This window comes from Hylobates moloch, unplaced genomic scaffold, assembly GCF_009828535.3.
Source record: "Hylobates moloch isolate HMO894 unplaced genomic scaffold, HMol_V3 SCAFFOLD_10, whole genome shotgun sequence".
In the NCBI taxonomy this organism is placed as follows: Eukaryota; Metazoa; Chordata; class Mammalia; order Primates; family Hylobatidae; genus Hylobates; species Hylobates moloch.
In genome coordinates this window covers 53,227,220-53,244,665 of record NW_026652285.1, presented here as the reverse complement: position 1 = coordinate 53,244,665, position 17,446 = coordinate 53,227,220, and the positions used below count along the sequence as shown (strand labels likewise).

The 17,446-nt window shown below is 39.2% G+C and overlaps 1 pseudogene; it reads left to right on the top strand.

The window, feature by feature from the left end:
- Positions 1–463: 463 nt before the first annotated feature.
- LOC131384483 (tigger transposable element-derived protein 1-like) lies at positions 464–11,839 on the top strand (annotated as a pseudogene).
- Positions 11,840–17,446: the final 5,607 nt, after the last annotated feature.

Genomic DNA, 17,446 nt, shown 5'->3' with positions numbered 1-17,446 from the left:
TTGGAGACCTAGAAGAATGCTAGAGTCAGCCAGATCTGGGTGTATTTGTAACTCTTGAGATTTGATATCTTAGTGATTTAGACTAGAGGCAGCACAGTTATTAAAGAGAATCTTTTTCGATCATTTTAAGCAGCATGATAAATTCTAAGTAAACACTAATCTTCAATAATTACAGAGTAGGCATGAGTCCTTCCTTTCTTGCTTCCTCTACATGCAAGAAGCTGGATGCCAAGCCCAACCTCTCTGGGTGAAGCGGGAATCTGTAAGGATGACATGCCTAAGTCTAAATTAAACAAAAAGATGCACACACAAGACATTTAAACAGTTTTAAAAATGAAAATCAGAAGGTACAGTATCCTAACACCCATTTGGGAGGATATGAACTCCAATTAAGTCAGAGTGGTTGGAGAGATGAACAGAGAGAGGGTAGAGGCAAGGGCTAGCCACCTGATATCTCTCCGGTATGAAAGTCATGTCCCGCTGCATTGTCATCCCTGATGCTCAAACTTCACAAAGAGGCATCAATCAGCATGTGAAGTCAGAAAGGTAGTTGCTTCCAGATCCTATTCCCTGGGACACAGAGAGTTTTGCACAAAGTCTGTCTCAATACATCACCCCTCATGCATGTGAATTCTTTTTCCACGGTTGAGTCAAAGAGCAAAGACACATGAGCAGAGGCACGTTAGCAAGAACAAGGTTTTAATACACACAATGGGGAAAGATATGGGCCCATTGTGGAAATGGTCAAGGGGAAAAGTAGCACCTGTAAATAGCAGTGGGCATCCTGCCACTTCAAAGACTAGAGAACTAGCTGGGGGCTCGGGGCAGCCACGTTAACAGTCAAGTCAGGGAGAGCATAGCTGACACATGCTGGCTTCTTCTTTCTTCTACTCTCCACAGGGGCCTCATGCCCTCCAAAACACACACACACACACACACACATACACACACAGTCACACACACACACACTCCCATTGAGGTTTTGGGCCTCTGTCTTCTAAAGGGAAGGAGCAGCTTAAGTTTAACTTAAAGGGACTGAGCCCCTTCCTCTAGGGACAAAGTTCCCTCCTAGGGATCACATGAGGGAGATTTGCTTCTTATTTTTCCCTCATCGCAGCACATGTGTGTACCAGGTGGGCCTCAGGTGCTCTTTGTGAATGGGAGACCATAGGTGTGGCCACTCACAGCCACGTTGTTGCAAATGACTGGATCTCATTCTTTTTATGACTGAATAGTACTCCATTTTTCATAGGGACTACATTTTCTTTATCTAATCATCTGTAGATGGACACTTAGGTTGCTTCCAAATCTTAACTATTGTAAACAAACAGTGCTGCGACGAATATAGGAGTGCAGATATCTCTTCAATATACTGATTTCCTTTTCGTTGCACATATACCCAGCAGTGAGATTGCTGAAACACATGGTAGCTCAATTTTTAGATTTTAAGGAACATCTAAACTGTTCTCCATAGTAGTTGTACTAACATACATTCCCACCAACAGTATACAAGGGATCCCTGTTCTCCTATTTTTGCCAGCATTTTTTATTGCCTGTCTTTTGGATATAAGCCATTTTAAGTGGGGTGAGATAATATCTCATTGTAGTTTTGATTTGCCTTTTTTTGATGATCAGTGATGTTGAGCACCTTTTCATATGCCTGCTTGGAATTTGTATGTCTTCTTTTAAGAAATATCTATTCAGACTTTTGCCCATTTTTGATCAGATTATTAGATTTTTTTCCTAGAGAGTTGTTTGAGCTTCTTATATATTCTTGTTATTAATCTTTTATCAAGTGGGTAGTTTGTAAATATTTTCTTCCATTCGGTGGGTTGCCTCTCACTCTGCTGATTGTATCCTTTCCTGTTCAGAGGCTTTTTAACTTATGTGATCCCATTTGTCCATTTTTGCATTGGTTGCCTGTCCTTGTTGGATATTACTCAAGAAATTTTTGCCCAGATCAATGTATTTTTCCCCCAATGTTTTTTTTCTTGTAATTCTTCCATAGTTTGAGGTTTTAGATTCAAGTCTTTAATCCATTTTGATTGTTTTTTGTATATGGGCTAGAGATAGGGGTCTAGTTTCATTCTTCCACATATGGACAACAAGTTTTCCCAGAACCATTTCTTGAAGCACCATTGTCTTTTTTCCGGTGTATGTTCTTGGCACTTTTGTTGAAAATGAGTTCACTGTAGGTATGTAAATTTGTCTCTGGGTTCTCTCTTTGTTCTATTGGTCTATGTGTGTGTGTGTGATTATGCCAGTACCATGCTGTTTTGGTTATGAGAGCTCTATAGTATAATTTGAAGTCAGGTAATGTGATTCCTCCAGTTTTGTTCTTTTTGCTTAGGATAGCTTTGGCTATTCTGGGTCTTTTGTGGTTCCATATAAATTTTAGGATAGTTTTTTTCTTTATCAGTGAAGAATGTCATTGGTACTTTGATAGAGATTGCATTGATCCTGTAGATTGCTTTGGATAGTATGGACATTTTAACAGTATTGATTTCTTCCAATCCATGAAAATGGAATATTTTTCCATTTTTTTGGTCCTCTCTTTGATTACTTTCATTTGTCTTTTATGGTTTTTATTCTAAAAATATTTCACTTCCCCAGTTAATTCCTAGATATTTAATTTTATGTGTGGCTATTGTAAATGGGATTAATTTTTAATTTCCTTTTCACATTGTTCACTGCTGGCATATAGAGATGCTACATTTGTATATGTTGATTTTGTATCCTGCAAATTTACTGAATTTGTTTATCTGTTCAAATAGTTTTCTTGTGGAGTTTTTATCTTTTTCCAAATAGAAGATTGTCATTTGCAAACAAGGATAATGTGATTTTCTCCTTTCCATTGTGGATACCCTTTATATATTATTCTTGTCTGATTGCTCTAACTAGGACTTCCAGTACTATGATGAGTAACAGTGGTGACAGGGGGCTCTTTGTCATGTTACATATCGTAGAGAAAAGGCTTTCAGTTTTTCCCCATCTGTATGATACTAGTTGTAGATCTGTCATTTAGGGCTTTTGCTATGCTGAAGTATACTCCTTCTATCCCCAATTTTTGATAGTTTTTCTCATGAAAGGATGTCGAATTTTATCAAATGCTTTTTCAGCATCAATTGTAATAATCATGTGATTTTTTTGAGGCTCATCACCAGTGCTAAACTCATATGGTTTTTATCCTTCATTCTATCCCAGGGATAAATCTCACTTGATCATGATGAATGATGTTTCTACTGTGTTGGTGAACTTGGTTTGCTAGTATTTTACTGAGGATTTTTGAATTAATATTCATCAGGGATATTGGCCTGTAGTTTTCTTTCTTTACTTTCCTTGTCTTTTTTTTTTTTTGTCTTTTTTTTAATGTCTCTTTGTCTGGTTTTGGTATACTGGCCTTTTAGAATAAGTTTGGAAGTAGTTCCCTTGCCTCTGTTTTTTGGAATAGTTTGAGTAGCACTGATATTATTTCTTCTTTAAATGTTTGCTAGAATTCAGCAGTGAAGCCAACAGGCCATGGGATTTTCTTTAGAGGGAGACATTTTATTATGGCTTTACTCTTATTACTTGTTACTGGTCTGTTCAGGTTTTGGTTTTCTTCCTGGTTCACTCTTAGTAGGTTGTATGTATCTAGGAATTTGTCCATGTCTTCTGGATTTTTCAATTTGTTGGCATATGGTTGCTCATATTAGACACTAATGATCATTTGAATTTCTACAGTATTAGTTGCAATGTCTCTTTTTTCATTTCTTATTTATTTGGATCTTCTCTCTTTTTTTTTTTTTACTTTTTTTTTTTTTATTATACTTTAGGTTTTATTTCTTCTTCACTTATGAAGCTTAGTTTGGTTGGATATGAAATTCTGGGTTGAAAATTCTTTTCTTTAAGAATGTTGAATATTGGCCCCCACTCTCTTCTGGCTTGTAGGGTTTCTGCTGAGAGATCTGCTGTTAGTCTGACAGGCTTCCCTTTGTGGGTAACCCGACCTTTCTGTCTGGCTGCCCTTAATATTTTTCCTTCATTTCAACTTTGGTAAATCTGACAATTGTGTGTCTTGGGGTTGCTCTTCTCGAGGAGTATATTTGTGGTGTTCTCTGTATTTCCTGAATTTGAATGTTGGCCTGCCTTGCTAGGTTGGGGAAGTTCTCCTGGATAATATCCTGAAGAGTGTTTCGCAGCTTGGTTCCATTCTCCCCATCACTTTCAGGTATACCTATCCAATGTGGATTTGGTCTTTTCACATAGTCCTATATTTCCTGGAGGCTTTGTTCATTTCTTTTTACTCTTTTTTCTCTAACCTTGTTTTCTCACTTCATTTCATTAATTTGATCTTCAATCACTGATACTCTTTCTTCCACTTGACCGAATCACATACTGAAGCTTGTGCATGCATCATGAAGTTCTCATGCTATGGTTTTCAGCTCCATCAGGTCATTTAAGGTCTTCTCTGCACTGTTTATTCTAGTTAGCCATATGTCTAACCTTTTTTCAAGGTTTTTAGCTTCCTTGCGATGGGTTTGAACATGCTGCCTTAGCTCAGAAAAGTTTGTTATTACTGACCTTCGGAAGCCTACAAGGAGATTCTCTCCCGTGCCTGGCTCAGTGGGTCCCACGCCCAGGGAGCCTTGCTCATTGCTAGCGCAGCAGTCTGAGATCAAACTGCGAGATGGCAGCCTGGCTGGGGGAGGGGTGTCCGCCATTGCTGAGGCTTGAGTAGGTAAACAAAGAGGCCAGGAAGCTTGAACTGGGCGTAGGCCACCACAGCTCAGCACAGCCTACTGCCCCTATAGACTCCAACCCTGTGGTCAGGGTATACCTGAACAAAAGGCAGAAGACAGCTTCTGCAGACTTAAACATCCCTGTCTGACAGCCCTGAGGAGAAGAGTGGTTCTCCCAGTGCAGCGATTGAGCTCTGAGAAAAGACAGATTGCCTCCTCAAGTGGGTCCCTGAACCCTGGGTAGCCTAACAGGGAGACACCTCCCAGTAGTGGCCAACAGACACCTCATATAGGTGGGTGCCCCTCTGGGACAAAGCTTCCAGAGGAAGGATCAGGCAGCAATATTTGCTGTTCTGCAATATTTGCTGTTCTGCAGCCTCTGCTGGTGATACCCAAGTAAACAGGGTCTGAAGTGGACCTCCAGCAAACTCCAACAGACCTGCAGCTGAGGGACCTGACTGTTAGAAGGAAAACTAACAAACAGAAAAGAATAGCACCAACATCAACAGAAAGGACATCTACACCAAAACCCCATCTGTAGGTCACCAACATCAAAGACCAAAGGTAGATAAAACCACAAAGATGGGGAGAAACCAGAGCAGAAAGGCTATTTTGAATAGCATGTCTTTTGAAGCCAGGAGCTGTGCATCCTAGGGTTAGGGGAGAGGTGATTCCCACACTTCCTTAGCCATCCCAGCTGGTGTCTCAGTAGGTCACATGCCCCACCCAGTGCAATGGCTCTGGGCCTAGTTCAGCACTAGGACTCACCTAAAAGTTGCAGTCCTCATAACTTTGACTGCCTTTCAAGTTTACTTGCAGACACAGAGTGCTTTAGCTCTCAGTAGTGAGGTTTGCAGGCACTCAAGTTCCCACCCATGAGATCTGCTTTTCTCTCTGGCTAGGGCTGCTTTAAATGCCCCCTCTCTGGGCAGACGTCAGCAGAGTTTGGTTGGGGTTTCCCTTCTACTCTAACAAGGCAGCAGTAAGTTCAATGCCTCACAATTGCTGTGTTCTCCCTCCTCCAGCATCGAGAGGGGCTCCCAACACCAAGCCACTGCTGGCTGGGGTTGGAGAGGGGTGGCATCAGCGATTCAGAACTGTTTTTTCCATGTCTTCAGTGTCTCTTTCAGCGATATGAAATTGCTCACTTGATTTTTGGCTCTTATGAAGGTGTTTTTTCCATGTAGACAGTTGTTAACTTCAGGTTCTTGTGATGTAGACAATCAGTGGAGATTTCTATTCCACTATCTTGTTCTGCCTCCCACCTTAACTACGTTATAAAGGAGGCTATTCTTATAGGTCTTCCAACTGACAGCAGGAAGTATTGAAATTCTTGAAAGATCACCTAACTTTGTGAGATTTCCAGCTCTATTTTCATGTCAACCATGTTGTATAAGTGCCAGATAATAACTTCTCAATGCTTCTCTGAACTAACATTCTGAACCTTTTTAGGTTTGCTCCTTGGTATCTGAAGTTTATCCCAGATAGCAAGGAGCAAACCAAGGAGAAAAGAGAAATTTTCTTTTTCAAAATAGAAAAGTGATTAACATGGTTTTCATATCAAATAAGTATTTATATATTTACCTGTAATACATGAATGTATTGTACCTAATAATTGTGTTCTCTTTGGAAAATGTAAAGCTATTTGAGGAATAAGCTGTTTTTTTTTTCCCACAAAGACTCTAAGCTTCTGAGGTAGAACTATATTTCACTCACATCTGTAATCAGAACCTAATATGATGTCTATAAAACAGTCAATAAATAGGCAACAGATAAATTAACAGAGGCATGACTTTCTTTCCAGATGAACACATTCTTTAAAAGGTGCCAAGACATGAGCAAAGAGAAAAATTTTGTTTCCAGGCACAGAGTGGCAGCTGACATGTAAATGATACAGATAACAAGTGCTACAGCAATTCGAAGGAGGCACAAAAGTTCTTATTGGGTTTCCACAGGAGAAACCATTTGAAAAAGGGAAAGATGGCTTTTGAGTTAATCTACAGGGATGAGTTACAAGGAAATTAGCTTTGGGCCTAATCTTGTTTTTAAATCAAATTTGCAAAGTGATTATACTACAGATGAAGTAATGACATAACTCACTATACTGAGACTTGCAGAGCTTATGATGATGGTCCAAGATATAAAACAACTAATTGTGGGCAAAAATTACAACCAAATCCTGATGAACTCAGAACTCCAAGTTCTTTCTGTGTCATCAAGTGGCCTTTGAGAGTTATTTTTGGTAGAATGGTAGAAACTGCCTGTAGAATGTGGATGGAAAATAATAGCATTGAGGACTTTTGAAACGTATATAGGTGGCATGTTAGAATGAATGGTCTCTGTCATGTTATCAATGAATGTAGAGGACCCATTGAAAGGTTCAATGGAAAGACTAGTTGACAACAGTGACATTAGCAAGATGGCAGACTAAGAATCTCCAAGCTTTGAAAATACCAAAAACACCAAAGAATAACTAGAAACTGACTTAACTAATCTTCTAAAAGCTCTGAAAAAAAGATTTACAGCAAATGAATGTGTGCTCAATCAGGAGAAAGCTACCTTCAAATGGTGGGAACTTCTGTGGTGTTTTCACCTGCCTTTGCCCAAATTCCAATCCCTCTTCTTGTGTATCATCACGGTCTTGGCCTGGAAGAGGTGACAGCCTAGTTACCAATTCCCCCTCTCAAACTGGGGAGAGTGGAGATCTTATTTGCAATGTTCTAAACTGTCTGAGGGCTGCTTAAGGGCCTGGTTTCTGTTACTAATAACTCGCATCTTGGGTAGTAAAAGTGTCAGTCTATGCTTGTACAAGCTGCAGAGAGACTTTAGACCTGATGATATCTCTGATAAAAGATTACAGGTGGAAACATAGCATAGACCATCTAAGGCCCCAAGGAGAACCTAGGGCGAGATTCTTTGGGAAATTAAGACAGTTGAGAGAAGTCATGTATATAGTAGAGTTGAGAAGGCCACTTTCAGACCCAGGAAAGACACATACTCCAAAAACAAGTTAAACTTCCACCTTCAGCTGATCCCTAGACTCAAAGCCAATCCAGCTAATCAGCGAAGTACTGTCCTAGACAGAGTCTGTCTTCAAAAACTGGAAGATGTGGGTGTTTCCAGATGCCCAACTTTCAACAATGACAATAAATCATAAGACATGCAAAGAAATAAGAAAACATGATCTATTTAAGGGAACAAAATAAATTCACAGAAATCCTTCTTGAGAAAGCCTGGAAAAAAGAATGAAGAAAGAGATCAGAGATTAAGATACCTGTGGCACACCACAAGAGGACCAACATGTGCACTATGAGAGTTCAAGAAGGCAAAGAGAGAGAACAAAGGGCAAAGAGATTATTTGAAGAAATAATGTCTTAAAATCTCCAAATTTGATGATAGATATGAATCTACACATCCAAGAAGCTCATTAAATGCTTTGTAAGGTAAACCCAAAGATAGTACACTGAAGCATATTGTTACCAAACTGTTGAAAGACACAAACAAAAAGAGGACCTTTCGAGCAGCAACAAAAATTGACTCATTATGTGCAAGTCATCATCTGTAAGATTATTGATAAGGCTGAGCTGCATCCCCGCCCAAATCTCATCTTGAATTTTAGTTCCCATAATCCCCACCTGTCATGGGAGAGACCCTTTGGGAGGCAATTTAATCATGAGGGCAGTTACCCTCATACTTTTTCATGATGGTAAGTGAGTCCTCATGAGATCTGATGGTTTTATAAGGGACTTTTCCCCTTTTTACTAATCGCTTCTCCTTGACATCATGTGAAGAAGGATGTGTTTCCTTCCCCTTCCACCATGATTATAAGTTTCCTGAGGCTTCCCTAGCCATGTGGAATTGTGAGTCAATTTATCTCTTTTCTTTATAAATTACCCAGTCTCAGGCAGTTTTTTATACAGTGTGAGAATGGACTAATACAATTATCAACCAATTTATCAGGTAGAAACTTTGGAATCCAGAATTGGTGGGCTGATATATTTAAAGTGTTACAAGAAAAAAAACTGTGAACTGATAATTCTGTGTCCAGCAAAACTGTCCACCATAATGAGGGAAAAATTAAATACATTTTCAGATAAGCAAAAGCTGACATGTTCATTACCACCAGATCTGCATTACAAGAAATGACAAAAGAAGTCTCTCATATTGAAATGGAAGGATGCTATATAGTAACTTAATGTCAGCTCTTCTCAATCAATCTCTTCTAAAAATTTAAAGAGGAGAAAATAGCTTTTTAACTAATACTATGAGGCCAGCTTTACTCTGATGTTGAAGCCAGACAAAAATGCTGGCCAATTGTATTGGCTCCTGCCTACAATTCTAGTACTGTGGGAGGCCAAGGTGGGTAGATCACTTGAACTCAGGAGTTTGAGACCAGCTTCGGCAACATAGTGAAACTTTGTTCCTACAAAAAAAAAAAAAAAGTCGGGCATGTTGGTGCATACCTATAGTCTCAGCTACTTGAATGGCTGAGGCAGGAGGATTGCTTGAGCCCAGAAAGTTGGGGCTGCCAAGATTGTGCCACTGCACTCCAGCCTGGATGAAAAAGGGAGACCCTGTCTCAAAAAAAAAAAAATGCTACAAGACAAAGAAAACTACAGATTAATACCCCTTTTGAAAATTGATATAAAAAATTTAAAAGTTTCAACAAAATATGAACAAACTGACTTCAGCAGCATATTAATATTATACACCACAATGAAGTGAGATTTATTTATGAATGGCAAAGCTGGTTCAATATATTAAAATCCATCAAATGCACCATGATTTAGCAATTCCAAATATATGCCCAAAAGTATTGATATCAGGGATTTCAATGGATATGTGTACATCAGTGTTCATAGCAGCATTACTCACAATATCTAAAAGCTAGAAACCACCCAAATGTCCATATGTGGAAGAATGGATAAATAAAATGTGGTAGATACAGGATGCCTTGTTTTATTGTGCTTTGCTATATTGTACTTCACAGATATTTCATTTTTTACCAATTGAAAATTTGTGGCAACCCTGCCTTGAGCAAGTCTATTGAGACCATTTTTCTAATAGCATGTGCTTACTTGTGTCCCTATGTCACATTTTGGCAATTCTCACATACTTTAAGATTGTTCATCGATATTATATCTGTTGTGGTGATCTGTGATCAGTGATCTTTGATGTCCCTATTATAATTATTTTGGTGTGCCATGAACCTCACCTAGATAAGATGAAGAACTTAATCTATAAATATTGTATGTGTTCTGACTGCTCCACTGACCAACCATTCCTCTGTTTTTCACCCTTTTCTTGGGCTTCCCTATCCCCTGAGACACAACACTATTGAAATAAGGCCAATTAATATCCCTAAGGTGGCCAACAAGTGTTCAAGTGAGAAAAAAAGATACAAGTCTCTCACTTTGAATCAATAGCTAGAAAGGATTAAGCTTAGGGAGGAAGGCATGTCAAAAACTGAGATAAGCCAAAAGCTAAGTCCCTTGCACCAAGCAGTTAGCAAAGTTGCAAATGCAAATGAAAAGTTCTTGAAAAAAATTAAAAGTGCTACTTTAGTGAACATACCAATGAAAAGAAAGTGAAATAGCCTTATTGCTGATATGGAGCAAGTTTTAGTGGTCTGGATAGATCAAACCAGCTACAACATTCCCTTAAGCTGAAGCTTAATCTAAAACAAGGCCCTAACTGTCTTCGATGCTGTGAAGGCTGAGAGAAGTGAGGAAGCTGCAGGAGAAGAGTTTGAGTCTAGCACTGATTGGTTCATAAGTTTAAGGAAATAATGCATTTTCATAATATAGAAGTGCAAGGTGAAGCAGCAAGTGCTGGTGTAGAAACTGCAGCAAGTGATTCAGAAGATCTAGCTAAGATAATTGAAGGTGACTACACTAAACAACAGATTTTCAATGAGATAAAACAGCCTTCTATTGGAAGAAAATGCCATCTAGGACTTTCATAGCTAAAGAGGAGAAGTCAGTCCCTGGTTTCAAAACTTTAAAGAGTACAGTGATTCTCTTGTCAGGGGCTAATGCAACTAATGACTTTAAGCTGAAGCCAATGTGCATTTACCATTCCAAAAATGCTAGGGCCCTTAAGAATGATGCTAAATCCACTCTGTGCCCTTATCAATGGAACAAGGCCAAGATGACAGCACATCTATTTACGGTATAGTTTCCTGAATATTTTAAGCCCACTGGTGAGACCTACTCCTCAGAAAAAAAGATTTCTTTTAAAATGCTACTGCTATTGACAGTGAACCTAGTCCTTCAGGAGCTCTTATGGAGATATACAGGGAGATTAATGTTGTTTCATGCCTACTAACACAATGTCCATTCTACAGTCCATGGAACAAGGAGTAATTTCAACTTTCAAGTCTTATTATTTAAGAAATACATTTTGTAAAGCTATAGCTGCCAGAGATAATGATTCCTCTGATGTATGTAGGCAAAATAAGTTGAAAACCTCCTAGAAAAGACTTGCCTTTCTAGATGTCATTAAGAATATTTGCGAATTATGGTAAGAGGTCAAAATATCAACATGAACAGAGTTTGGAAGAAGATTCCAGCTCTCATAGATGACTTTGAGGGTTTCAAGACTTCAGTGGAGGAAGTAACCGCAGATGAGGTACAAATATCAAGAGAAAAAGAATTGGAAGTTGAGCCTGAAGGTATGACTGAATTGCTGCAAACTCATGATAAAACTTGAGTGGATAAGGATTGCTTCTTATGAATGAGCAAAGAAAGTGATTTCTTGAGATGGAATCTTCCCCTGGTGACGATGTTGTGAACATTGTTTAAGTGATGACAAAAGAATTACAACATTACATAAGCTTAGTTAATAAAGCAGTGTCAGGATTTGAGAGGATTGACTCCAATTTTGAAAGAAGTTCTACCTTGGGCAAAATGCCGTCAAACAGCATTGCATGCTACAGAGAAACCATTCACGAAAGAAAGAATCTACATGGTAAACTTTATTATTCTCTTAAGACATTTCCACAGCCACCCCAGCCTTCAACAACCATAACCCTGATCAATTAGCACCCATCAACACCAAGACAAAATACTCCACCAGCAAAAAGATTACAACTAACTGAAGGCTTTGAGGATTTTTAGCATTTTTTTAGCAATAAACTATTTTTTAATTATGATATATGTACATTGCATTTTTAGTCATAATGCTATTGCACATTTAATAAACTATAGTGTAAATGTGACTTTTATTATGCACTGAGAAATCAAATATTTATGTAATATGCTTTTCTGTGGTCGTCTAGAATCAAATATCTGCAAGGTATGCCTGTATTCTTCAACCTTTGGGCTCCAAGCTAGCTATGCTGTTGTGTTGTTTTGTTTTGTTTGTTTTCCCAAAAGCATGTAAAAATCTCTCTAACTGAGACAAAAATTTGCCTCAGTTTTCAGGGCCTTCTTGGTGTTCCTCCCTTAATCTGCAGTCCAGATGGATTTTCTGGATATCTATACTTGCAGGCATGAGAATTTAACCCTCCAGGGACAGACTCCTTGTGTTACTGAGCTCTTATTGCTTCTCCCATTCCATCTGTTCTTTAGATGAAGTGGAGATTGTGGTTCAAGGACTCGTACTACAATGCCAGGCGTCAGCTCTCACAGTGAGGAGGAGGTTAAGGAAATGGCCCCACAGTCACACTGGCTGGGCTCAGACATCTGACCAGCAGGGAGACCTTGGGGAAGGTGCTGCTTCTTTTAATCCTCAGAATCCTAATTTGTAAAATGTGGATTAGGCCGGGCGCAGTGGCTCACGCTTGTAAACCCAGCACTTTGGGAGGCCGAGGTGGGTGGATCACGAGGTCAGGAGATCAATACCATGGTGAAACCCCGTCTCTACTAAAAATACAAAAAATTAGCCAGGCGTGGTGGCGGGCGCCTGTAGTCCCAGCTACTGGGAGAGGCTGAGGCAGAAGAATGGCGTGAACCCAGGAGGCGGAGCTTGCAGTGAGCCGAGATCGTGCCACTGCACTCCAGCCTGGGTGACAGAGTGAGACTCTGTCTCAAAAAAAAAATAAAAAAATAAAAAATAAAATAAAATGTGGATTATCAGATTGAGAACTAAATGAGATAATCTGTTTAATATTTTTATAATAATGCCTGGAACTCAGTAAGTCCTCTATAACTCTGGATATTGTATTTTACTTCAGTCTTCAAGTGTGAGGACTTGTTTCAGGGCAAAATTGGTAAGCCTCTGGTGAATCCCACCAGGTAGCATATAATTTCAACTAGGTGGGAAGAAGGTGGTATCTAGGACCAATCTTACAATGACAAAGCCTAAGATTACAGTATCACAGCTCTAAATAGCTACAGCAGAGTCATGAGTATTTTGTTAACCAAGAACTGGAGAGGTTAGTAGAGTAAGAGGCTCCCATTAAGAATCTCTTATTAAGATAGACTGAAAAAGAGAGTCGAGATTCTGGGAGCTAGTTTAGAATATAGGGTAAGTGCACTTTTAGAAAGTGGAATAAGACTCAAAATATGGAAAGAGAGTTTTTACAATGTCTTCAGAAAACTGTTGAAGGAAGCCATCATGGCTCAGGTCCATGGGACAAGCAGTGCTTAATCCCTCTAGAGTAAGGGTCTGAAAACGTATTTTGTAAAGAGCCAGATAGTAAGTATTTTCAGCTTTGTGGACCATATAGTCTCTGTTCCAATAACTTAATTCTGTCATCATTATATGAAAGCAGACATACAGATACACAAGCAAATAAGCATGGCTGTGTTCCAGTAAAACTTTACGTACAAAAGCAGGCAGTCACTAAATTTGGCTAATAGGCAACAATATCCCAACCTTTTTTTTTTTTTTAGAACAATAACAACAACGAATATTACTACTGCTACTACTACTACTATGTGAGATGCTTACTATGTGCCAGGCACTATCTTAGCATTGTGTCCACTTTTAATTTTTCTCATAACACTATGAGGAATATACCATTATTAGCCCTTTTTTACAGAGGAGGAAACAGGCTCAGAAAGTTTATCTTGTTCATAGTCAAACAGCTAATCAGTGTCAGGCAGGATTTATGCTCAGGCAATTTGGCTCCATAGATTGAATACCCTTAATTATGGGCCATGCTGCCTCTTGAGGGGCAGTGGAGGGGAAGCTATTCTAACTTTCTGTTCACCCCCATCTTGTCCTAAAAGGACATCCTAAAAGTGGCTATGTTTTTCTGTATCTTGATTTACCTTTGAGGATAAGTATCTGCTGGTCTACTATTTGCATCTATGTATGTGCTCAAAGACGTTGCACTTCTTAAATGGTCCAAAATTCCCTGCTGCATCTGGCCTGGGCCCAGCAATCCAGTTTTGTACCAAGTTCTCTCTTTTTCTCTGCATTCCATCCCAGCAGACTTCCTTCCTTTTCTTGAAGATTTCCATTCTGCTTATTGCCTTAGGCATTTGATATGGTGTTTTTTCTGCCCGGATTATTTTTCCCCTCCTCTTCCTTGCTCTACCTATCTCTGATTCATCCTTCAAATCTTAGATTAATCATCCTATCTTCACAAAAGCCTCTCTGATCCTGCAACTTGATAGCACTAAGTGACCATCTTTCACAGAATACTGCATAGTTTACAATTCTACATTCATTTATATGATCATTTGACAAATATTTTTTCCTGCACTAAAACAGACCTCCTCACTGTTGGAATTTCAGGCTAAATAAGTCTTTGTTTTGAGGGAGGCGTGTGCAATACTGTGCCTTTTATGATGTTTCACAGCCTCCTTGCCCTCTACTGGCCTCTACACACAAGATTCCAGTAGCACCCCTCCCTCAAGTTGTGACAATTTAAAAAATATCACCAAACATTGCCAAATGTCCTCTGAGGGAGCAAAATCTTCCTCACTGCCCTAAAATGAAAGCTTTGTGAGAAGAGAAGCTCTGCTGGTTATCTTCCGTTTGCCACCCACTCTTATCCACTGTCCACCCTTATCCACTGTCCAACCTTCTCCACCCTTCTTTCTGCGCCAGAAGCTGCTGATTCACATGCACTCTATCAACAGGCTTCATTGTCCTCTCGCTTCCAGTTGGGTGTGATCAATGTGAGGCGTTCTCAGGAGACTGGAGGACAAGGACAAAGTGAGATGGAGATAATCGTCCTAGTTTTAGTGGGTTATCATGTTTAGATGGCACACTTGTATCCAGTGCCTCTGTTTCTGTCAGTTTCTCAAAGCAGCTACTTTCCCTGGTAACTGTTTTCCACTGTAACTGCCTTAGAACCCAGCACCGTGCCTTGCTGGTTTCCTAAAATCCTGCCCATACCTATGTAAATAATTCTTCTCAAAGAAGATATACTCAAATTGTTCATTTGGAGTGTACCTTCTCTTTCTTGCTGAGACTCTGACTGATACAAAGACTATGCATATATTTCTCATCATTGAATGTGCAGTGTTAATTGCCATAAGCTCCCAGTACAAATATGTCATATGAATAAACGAAATGGCAACTGTTTATTCTCCTTCCTCTGACCTTCTGCCTTTATCCACCTCAATGTTTCACTGGACCCAAACTCAAGAGTCCTTACCTGGCATAATTCATGGGTTCCAAATTAACCGAGGTCTTCCAAGACATACTCAAAATTAACCCACATGCCTAATACCTATTTCTAATTCCTGCTATGCCTAATTCTGTAACACACCATTACCTCTACTCTTTCTCTTCTTAGAATCCTTCCTGCCAATAGGCCAAGTTCTTTGTTGAGTTTTGCTACACACCTAGCCTGGTACCAATTATGTTCAACCAAATGCATTCAGATAAAGTTTTGTCTTATAAACTAATAACATTTAATACTGTATCTATAAATTAATAGGAAGACTCACTTTCAGGTATGACTCTGATTTTTTCAAAAATTACGAAGGTAAAACCATTCATCGCTCCTGCCCCATTTCAGAAGACTGCTGGTTCACTAGATACTGTGATAATATTATTTCATCTAAAATAGTTCCAACTCAAGCAACACTTCACACATATTTCACAAATCCAGCTGCTCATCTCTGGAGTAAATAACATTTGTTTTAGAGAAAAAGCAAATACAGACAAGAAGCTAAGTAATTAAGAATTTATTATAAGTGTTTAGATTTCTCCCAGACAAATTCTCAATTCCCAAGCTGTCATGTGTATGTGGGCTTTCTTGACTCACAAATTCTGATCTTCTCCTTCTACTGTCCTTTTCTTGAGAATCAACAAAAGACAAGTCCTAACAACATTTTACTAAATAGGACAAATAGTTTTTCTATGTTCACATGGAAGGCTATAGTTTTTAATTCTTTAGTTTTTTTAGCTAAAAGAAACTGTTATTTAAATATATCAAGATGTTTAAAACAAGCCTTACTTTTTCTGAAAAGTCACAGAGCTTACAATTTTTTTTTTTTTTTTTTTTTTTTTTTTTTTTTTGAGACAGAGTCTCGCTCTTTGGCCCAAGCTGGAGTGCAGTGGCACAATCTCAGCTCACTGCAAGCTCCGCCTTCTGGGTTCACACCATTCTCCTGCCTCAGCCTCCCTAGTAGCTGGGACTACAGGCGCCCGCCACCACGCCCAGCTAATGTTTTGTATTTTTTTTTTTTTTTTTAGTTGAGACAGGGTTTCACCGTGTTAGCCAAGGTGGTCTTGAGCTCCTGACCTCGTGATCCACCCGCCTCGGCCTCCCAAAGTGCTGGGATTACAGGCATGAGCCACCGTGCCAGGCCTAATTTTTGTATTTTTAGTAGAGATGGGGTTTCACCATGTTGGTCAGGCTGGTCTCGAATTCCTGACCTCGTGATCTGCCTGCCTCGGCCTCCCAAAGTGCTGGGATTACAGGCATGAGAAATCCCATCTGGCCTCAGAGCTTACAATTTTATTGATAAAGACAAAATCTTTTTATATCTGTAGGCTTTTCTTTTCTTTCTTTCTTTTTTTTTTTTTTTTTTTTTTGAGACAGAGTCTTGCTCTGTTGCCCAGGCTGGAGTGCAATGGCGCACAATCTCTCTTCACTGCAAGCTCTGACTCCCAGATTCAAGCAATTCCCCTGCCTCAGCCTCCCAAGTAGCCGGGACTACAGGCACCCACCACCACGCTCAGCTAATTTTTGTATTTTCCGTAGAGATGGGGTTTCACCATATTGGCCAGGCTGGTCTCAAACTCCTGACCCTGTGATCTGCCCACCTTGGCCTCCCAAAGTACTGAGATTACAGGCGTGAGCCACCAAACCTGGCCTATCTGTAGTCTTTTAAGAAAATGTAGAAAAATGAGTGTAAGAAAGACAAGTACTCCTAGTTCTTCTACAGAGAAGGGAGAGGAAGCTACTAGTTTCTGGAAAATAAAGTCTAGAGTAACCTCATTGCTTCGTTTCTCTTGGGAAGAAACTTGTTTGTGCCTATCTTTATTATACTCTTTCCTAGTCTCTCTTATGCTCTATGACAAGAGGTCATTCCAGAGTAATATACATGAGAAAATGTGATTACTATAAAGTCAAATGTAAAAATTAGAAATTATGTAAAAATATAATATAAATAGTGGCATAAAGAAATTGTACTGTGGCAAAATGAAAACAGTAACATTGGCATGGCAGTTTTATGGAGAGTCTATGATTTAAAAACTCAATATTTTAACAATAAATTAAAGGGAAAAGCATAAGAAAGGGAAAGTTTCTTCTGTAGACTTTAAACTCATTATGGATATTGTATTAGTCCGGCTTCACACTGCTTAAAGAACTA